The sequence below is a fragment of the Eriocheir sinensis genome, chromosome 68, assembly GCF_024679095.1.
Source record: "Eriocheir sinensis breed Jianghai 21 chromosome 68, ASM2467909v1, whole genome shotgun sequence".
NCBI lineage: Eukaryota > Metazoa > Arthropoda > Malacostraca > Decapoda > Varunidae > Eriocheir > Eriocheir sinensis.
Window position 1 is genome coordinate 2,648,902 of NC_066576.1, and position 9,229 is coordinate 2,658,130.

Sequence of the window (9,229 nt, forward strand, 5' to 3'; positions counted from 1 at the left end):
ACAGCGGCAATTATCTTTCCTCCCTCCCCTTGTGTGTTTGATGTATTGACCGTATCTTTCTGTGTCATTGTCTCACACAACTTCTGCATGTAAATCTTTTAACAATGAAGAGTTTGAGTTCATATTAGGGTAAATTATTACCTTGTCCATCCTAATTCCAGTCAATGTGACATTCATTCAAACTGATTCCTTCTCATTTGCAATTACCATTACATTCTAAAAACATGTATATTCTAGTTAATAGAAAACAGCAATTTTAAAGAAATCAAATATTAAACTAACTTGATCTCAAATAGCCAAGCTTGTTATTTAGATTATAACAATCTAATTAGCAAAATCTGATATAATTTGGACTGTTAGTTGATTGTGTTAGCTTGCCTATATTAACCTTATAAGAAGAGGTTGATAGGGTCTTGGTATTGTGGAAACAAAGTCTTGATAACATTACTCTAGAAAGGAAAAAATGTTAAGGGGTAAGAGGGAGACCCCCACAGCCACAACCTTAAATACCACACTTACCAGACTAACACTAGTATATTCAAATATTCTTTTCCCGCAGCATCCAAGAATGGAATCATCTCCCATCTCATGTACAGTTAATAGTCCCACTCTTGACACATTTAGGAATAGGATCATCAATCATTATCTCCCTAATCCTGGCCCTTTACCACATCCCAATACCTTTCCTCATCCTAATCCTGTCCCTGGCCCCTTGACCCCGCATATCATGCCACCCGAGAGTGGCCCTCTGCGGGTCCCCTAGAAATGAAATTAAATTAAATTGATTCCATAGTGAGAGGGAGGTTTGGGCATAGAAAGCTTTTTTTTTTAATTTCTATCCTTGTTTAAGAGGATTCTAGCTATAGCTCAGAGTTCACAACAAAGTTGAAAACGTTTCTGCATCCCCCACCCTCCCCCGTGAGAGATTCCATTAGGAAACAGGGTCTGGGGACTTTAAAGAAATATAAGTAGGTAGATTTGAATAGTTCTGCATCCTCTTGATTCCTCCCCTGAACACTACTGAGATCTGAAGGGGTTTTCTTGAGGGAAGAATAATAAAGTAGGGAATTTATCTGGATATTTTAAATTTTTGAGGAAAAGAATAAACCCCCTACCATATAACAAGGCATTCCAATTACTGTTCCCCAGGACCAACGCAGTCAGCTGTCAGCCGCATCTTTACGGATGTCATCACTGTCCTCAGCAACAAGGCAGTGGAGCAGATTAGAATGCCCTCAACCGCACAAGAGTTGAGGGCAGCTGCTCAAGAATTTGGGAGAATCCAGAATTTCCCTAGAGTGATTGGGGTCATTGATTGTAAGATTTCATTTTTTATCAGATCTAAGATAATCACAAATACTATTTGCTATGATTTTGTCGATTGGAGATATGAGGCACAGCTGTATCTGAATAATGCATGTTTTAATTTTTTTTATCTACAGGCACTCATGTTGTCATCAAGGCACCGAGTGTTGAGGAGGGCCTCTACATCAACCGTCAGAGGTTCCACTCACTTAACATTCAGGTTGTGTGTGATGCAACAAAGATAATCAGCTATAGTGCCAGATACTCAGGTATTTATCATAATGAAGGTGTTGTCATGTATATATGTTGTTTATATTTCTAACAATCATATTGTTTATTAAGCCATTCAGTGCTTGCGGCACAGCGTTTGTGCCACTTTCCTCCTCGGCTCTGTACAGCACATATCTTACGTTTTGTGACATAACTCGCTCGTCAATACAATATTTGTAGTTATTTGGAAGATTTTCTATGTTTTAATTGTGAGAAACGGCGTCCTAATTATAGATTACATAAAATACTATACTAAATGATTTCAAGGTACGACAATTGCTGTTGCTTAGATTCTGGCGACATGTAGCAACTGTACGAGACAGCCGACGCCGTCAGTCGCAGGCAACATGGCAAGTGGGGATGACGCGCAAAATTTGTCTGGAGACGATGCCAGCCTTTCTGATTCAGATTTCCTGCTAATTGATTCTGACGAGTCCTGCGACTGAGGAATGCATGACTGATAACGGTAGGGGCAGGTCATTTGCCTTGTACCTCAAAAATATAGGTGTGCAGTGCAAAAAAACAGGATTATATGCCAGGCGCATTATTCTAACCTTTTTCTTTTATTTTACAGGCAGTTCAGGGAACTCTGACATTAGTGACGGTGAAGGCGAGGCAGCAGTACGAAAATAAAATGGTAGAAACGATAATTACATATGTAGGGAGCAAGGTGACGATGTAGATCTTCCTATAAAATAACTCCAGTGGGAGCGTGCTGTTTCTAGGCGACACACACACACACACACACACATAGACACATATACCCACCCACCCACACCACTCCCTCCTTCTCCCCACCACCCGTCCACCCCCCTACATAGGTCAGATCCCCATACCCACCCACCTCATTTTTGCACTTTTAGTAGGCTATGCCTACTAACCATTTATAAAAATTGTAATAATAATGATAATAAAATAAAAAAAAAATAATAATAATAAAGCCATTATTGCACAACAACAACAACAACAACACACACACACACACACACACACACACACAGCACCCCCTCCCCCGTACATAGGTCAGATCCCCATACCCATCCACCTCATTTTTGCACTTTTAGTAGGCTATGCCTACTAAATTTTTATAATATTTGTAATAACAATGATGATAATAATAATAAAATAATAATAATAAAGCCATTATTACACACACACACACACACACACACACACACACACATTATGACAAGTCGCAGTAGACGGGGTGACTATAGAGGTAAAAGTAGCAACATTGAAGGCTTGGATCGCCTTGTTGGACCTTGAGTTGGAGGCACTGAGTCCATAGAGATCACGAGAATCCTTGCTTTGAAGTAAACGAAGTCAGGAGACACTCGACACGTCCTCGAAGCCCACAAAGGCGTGGGTGTGTGTGTGTCTATATATATATATATATATATATATATATATATATATATATATATATATATATATATATATATACAGAGAGAGAGAGAGAGAGAGAGAAATAAAGGGTATGCGAATCAGCTGATATTGTATAATTCACCATGGCCTGCGTCTCCGCCACCAGTGTTCTCACGACAGTGGCTTGTAAGCACTATCAGTAGATCATTGGATATTGCAAAGACCATCACACCACACACCCCATACCCCTTGCTCAAGAGGGAACAGTGACCGCCACAATGAGCCAGAAAAATTTGCTTGGAGCAAACAACCTTCTGCGGATTCGAACTCATGATTAGGGGCGCATTTCGCGGGCGAGAATTCAGTGTGTGTGTGTGTGTGTGTGCCAAGGTCTGATCGCAAACTGTGTGCTTGTAATTCACCGCGGCATGACACGACTTTGACTCGTCAAAGTACCTAACGACACGTGTTCTGCTCATTATTAGCTGATCATATGATATTGCCAGGACCTCACCCACATCACACCCCAGCCCTCTTGCTGATAGCTGCTGTTTGAAAAACAAAATGTGGGATGAGCGGGAACGAAGAAAGTTCGACCAATGAGCCACCAATCTCTCTCTCTCTCTCTCTCTCTCTCTCTCTCTCTCTCTCTCTCTCTCTCTCTCTCTGAGTGTGTGTGTGTGTGTGTGTGTGTGTGTGTGTGTGAAAGAAAGCGATTTTTTTTTCTTTTTTTACATCGCCTCTAGCGCAGGTAGGCTTTCTTGATGGGCCTGGTAGTCGGCCCAAGTCCCAAGCCTGTTATGCCACAGGCAATTTTTATAGTGGCGCCAGTTATTTTTGGCTCATGCTGCCCCCCGGAAATCATTTTTGATTCACTTGGACGGTTTCTTCTAGAATCCGGTTTGATGGGTGTTCTTATGGACAGCATGTGGGTAGTCTACTTAGGCCACTCGTGGATAATCGATCCGACGTTGTCCATGGCGTCGTGAATGCGATTGGTTGCTACTGTAGTAGTAGTAATAGTAGTAGTAGTAGTTGTAGTAGTAGTAGTACCGTAGTAGTAGTTGTTGTTGTAGTAGTAGTAGTAGTAGTAGTTGTAGTAGTAGGAGGAGGAGTAGTAAAAAATATAATAATAATAACAATAATAATATTAATACTGTGGTACTAAAAGTAGTAGTAGTTCTAGTAGTAGTAATAGTAGCAGCCGCAGCAGCAGTAGTAGTAGTAGTAATAGTGCTATAATATAGTAGCAGGAGTATTTATGTCTGCTTCTCTGTCTGTCTTTCATTCTGTCTTTCTGTTTGCCATCTCTCTCTCTCTCTCTCTCTCTCTCTCTCTCTCTCTCTCTCTCTCTCTCTCTCTCTCTCTCTCTCTCTCTCTCTCTCTCTCTCTCTCTGTGTGTGTGTGTGTGTGTGTGAGTCAGTCTCTGCCTCTGTCTGTCACTGCCTAAGTCTGTCTGTCTGTCTTTGTCTATCCGTCTCTCTCTCTCTCTCTCTCTCTCTCTCTCTCTCTCTCTCTCTCTCTCTCTCTCTCTCTCTGCCTTTGTTTCTGTTTTAGTCTGTCTCTGTCAGTCTCTACCTTCTCTTGTCCCTGTCTCTTTCTCTCTCTGGGTCTGTCTGTCTGTCTCTGTGCCTGGCTATCTCTGCCTCTGTCTGTCTGTCTCGGTCTCTGCCTGATTGTTTCTGTCTGTCTGTCTCTGTCACTGTCTCTCTCTCTCTCTCTCTCTCCCCCTCTATCTGAGAGCGTACGTGCATCTATCTATGTGTCTATCTATCTATCTATCTATATACATACCTACACATATATATATATATATATATATATATATATATATATATATATATATATATATATAAAGACATAGAGAGAGAGAGAGAGTGAGAGAGACAGAGAGAGAGAGAGAGAGAGAGAGAGTTGTTGGATTTACTTACACACACACACACACACACACACACACACACACACACACACAGCGCCATTGTTTGTTATCTGCTATCTGAAACCTTTAGAAAGATATTAAAAGTGCAATGAAATAAATATACAGTCTGTCGGGAAGCTTCGGCTTGACAGGCTAGATTCGTTGCCAGAATTATAATTATATTTATATGTATATATCAATGTGTGTATATTATGGCAATAAACATTACTTACTTACTTACTTACTTACACACACATATATATATATATATATATATATATATATATATATATATATATATATATATATATATATATATATATATATATATATATATATATATATCAAATATGCAGTTCACTGCTATGAACTTATTAACTTTAAGCGGAAATAAAGGCAGTGTGGCCAGTATCGCTGCATTCTGTGAGCACATAAAAACTAACTAATATATGTTTTACATTTAAAGACATAACAACTAAAAAAATTACCAGTCTGCTGCTGCTCATTTCTTGCACTTGGCAATGCAAGGCTTTGATTTTGTTGTACGTTGTACCAACGCCTCTCACAGTCATCCTGCGTACAGGGTCCACTCCCAGGAAGGCACTGTCAGGGTATAAATGTGAAGCAAGTTTCTTAATCGTTTCACTATGGCATGCTTTTTATTTCCATAACTTCTCCAATAACATTTAATACATGCTGTGATGGAAAGCTAAAGCAGTACCAATATTTTATTTACATGCATCATAAGACATTAACTTTTTAGTTGTTATGAACATGGCCATAAATACTACTTTTCATTACCTACTTTTCTAAAATGCTTTTCTCTAAGTAGGAGGATATTACACAATACAGCTATACAAAAAAATTCAAAGCATTAATCTTAATTCCATTCTTTTGAGTACTTCTAACCTAACATTATATCACCAGAAACTGTTTGACCAATGCTATCAAAATAATATTTTAATCTTACTTTACCATTCTCATCAAATCTACCTATTCCGATATAGTCTTAACATAAAATATTTGTAAAAGTGTTGAGAGCCTGGCATGCCCAACCCACCCACCCCCCAAAAAAAATATAAATAAGGAATAAATAAAATAACAGGTAAATATGACTTGACTCTCTTATACGAACCCCCTTTCCACCCTAACAAACTTGGGGACCTACCATGTTAGGTTAGGATGTGTCAGGTAGGACATGTTTAGCAGGAGTTGGTTAAGTTATGTTAGATTGTTGAGGGAGTGGGGGTTGCAGCAGAAATGGTCATGATGATGCTATTCACATGGAGCAGTAGGAAAAAGTATGTCCTGTTTGGAAACTCTGTGGTTGTGTTTGTATACAAAAATACCCATTTGACGAGGTTAGGTTAGTTTGCAAGTTACTTGAATCATGGATATGTGAATATGTAACAAAAATAATCAAAGCGTTAACCTTAATTTCATTATCTTGAATACATTCCAATCTAACATTATATCACCATAATCTGTTTGGCCAATGCTATAAATATACTATTTTAATCTTACTTTACCATTCTCACAAAACCTACCCATTCCCATATAGTCTCGACGTAAAGTACTTGTAAAAGTGTCCATAGCCTGGCATGCCTAGTTTCCCCCCCCCCCCCCCCCCCAAATAAAAAAAAAGAATAAACAAATAAAAATAAATAAAGAATGAAAACAGGGCAAATATGCCATAACTATCTATACCAACCCCCTCTTCCCCCCCAACAAACTTGGCATGTTAAGTTAGGATGTGTTCGGTAGGACAGGGCAGGTTTGGCATGGTTAGGTTTAGTTATGTTAGGTTGCTGAGGGAGAGGGGGTTGTGGCAGAAATGGTCATAATGAAACTATTCAGATACAGAATGAAAAGGTATGTTCTGTTTGGAAGGTCAGTGGTTGTGTTATTATGCAAAAAATACCCAATTGATTAGGTTAGGTTAGTTTGTAAGCTGATTGAACCATGAATATGTGATTACTAACCTTGTTACAGCTTCTGCCACTTCAGTCCACGCTCTCTTCTTATCCTCAGGGTGATACTCTTCCATAACACCCTCTGATTATACGTATTTTTCTTGAATTTGATGTAAGAAGACCGTTTCATCTGGCGACCAATTAAACTTACTCCTTTTCTGCGCTGGTTCTCCGGCCCGTAGATCATTGGGGCAGATGACGTGGTTATGGTGCGGTAATTTCAGCAGAGCAAGTCGTGACGCAGGCGGGATATACGGTTATTGAAGAGTGACGGAGTAAAAACAGCCTTTGAGGCTGCTTCTATCTGCCACAAAACTAAGTATTTTCTTGTGTTTGCCATTTATTATGTTTCTGTTGTACATTTATACATCTTTTCTTTATTTTTCTTTTGAAATATATACTTAATTCATGTCGGATGTTTACGTTTTGCACGGAGGCGTCCTTAGCAACGAGCCCGCCATAAAGAAGAAGAAGAAGATAATAGTAGCCAGGATTTGCTAATACCTACACTCAAAGTTGACGAGGATAGCTTTTACTCTTAATAATTTGAAACTATTAACTTTGATAGTAATTTTAAGAGTAAAAGTTAATAGCTCTCGAGGATACGGGCCCTGGTGTCCTTCAACGCCTCAAAAACACAGTTTCTCCACCTATCCACTCGACACAATCTTCCAAACAACTATCCCCTATTCTTTGACAACACCCAGCTATCACCTTCCTCAACACTAAACATCCTCGGTCTATCCTTAACTCAAAATCTCAACTGGAAACTTCATATCTCATCTCTTACTAAATCAGCTTCCTCGAGGCTGGGCGTTCTGTACCGTCTCCGCCAGTTCTTCTCCCCTGCACAGTTGCTGTCCATATACAGGGGCCTTGTCCGCCCTCGTATGGAGTATGCATCTCATGTGTGGGGGGGCTCCACTCACACAGCTCTTCTGGACAAAGTGGAGGCTAAGGCTCTTCGTCTCATCAGCTCTCCTCCTCATACTGATAGTCTTTTACCTCTTAAATTCCGCCGCAATGTTGCCTCTCTTTCTATCTTCTATCGATATTTCCACGCTGACTGCTCTTCTGAACTTGCTAACTGCATGCCTCCCCCTCCCGTGGCCCCTGCACTCGACTTTCTACTCATGCTCATCCCTATACTGTCCAAACCCCTTATGCAAGAGTTAACCAGCATCTTCACTCTTTCATCCCTCACGCTTGTAAACTCTGGAACAATCTTCCTTCATCTGTATTTCCTCCTGCCTACGACTTGAACTCTTTCAAGAGGAGGGTATCAGGACACCTCTCCTCCTGTATTTGATCTTCCTTTGGGCCACCTCTTTTGTTTTACTTTAGGAGCAGCGAGTAGCCGGCTTTTTTTTTTATTATTGTTTTCTTTTTTTGTGTGCCCTTGAGCTGCCTCCTTTGTTGTAAAAAAAAAAAATTATATATATATATATATATATATATATATATATATATATATATATATATATATATATATATATATATATATATATATACACACAATTATTATGATCCATAAATTATTAAGTTGAAGCATTTCCAGTCTTAACTCCAGATAGTATACTTTTAGGTTGTAAGTACAATAACATAATAATTTCTAACGATAAAGTAAAAGTCAAAAGTTTCTGCATTTTTTTTAAATAGTCCATTATTTTTGTAATCTCCTTTGTTTATTTCCCATATAACAACTCTCGATATCGTTAGGTACATACTATACTGTTGTTTTATTCTGCTTCATATATAGGTGAGGTCAGTGAGATGCAAGCAGGCTCAGGCAGGATTGGAAGAAATGCTGTGCAAGACATTAGGCAAAATGTAGGCTGTGACACATCTAACTGGAGCAGCAGTTCCTTCAGCCCTTTGCTGTTCCCTTTCGTGGAGGACAGCGGGATCTGTGAGGACGTCTCTCTCTCTGAGGATTCTTCGGAGTTGGATTTTTTTTTAGAATATTTTGATTATGAAATTATGAACAAAATTGTGAGGGAAATGAACAGTTATCATGAATATCTTATGCAAACAATTATTTTTCCACCAAAAAGTAGAATGCATAAATGGACAGCAACAAACAGGGATGAAATGTATGTGTTTTTTAGTATTGTCATGATCATGAACCATGTTAGAAAACAAAGAAGGAAAGATTACTGGACAAAGGACTCATTGTTCTCAACACCAGAAATTCCAAAACTAATGACGTACGACAGATTTCTTCTCCTACTAAAACATCTTCACTTCAATGACAATGAAACACAAACTCCAAACAACAAATTTCAAAAAATACAACTTGTGTTCAATGACACGAGGAAAAAGTTTCAAGACAAATTTAAGCCATTCCAGGATTTATGTATTGACGAAAGTGTTGTGCCGTGGAGAGGAAGGCTGTCAT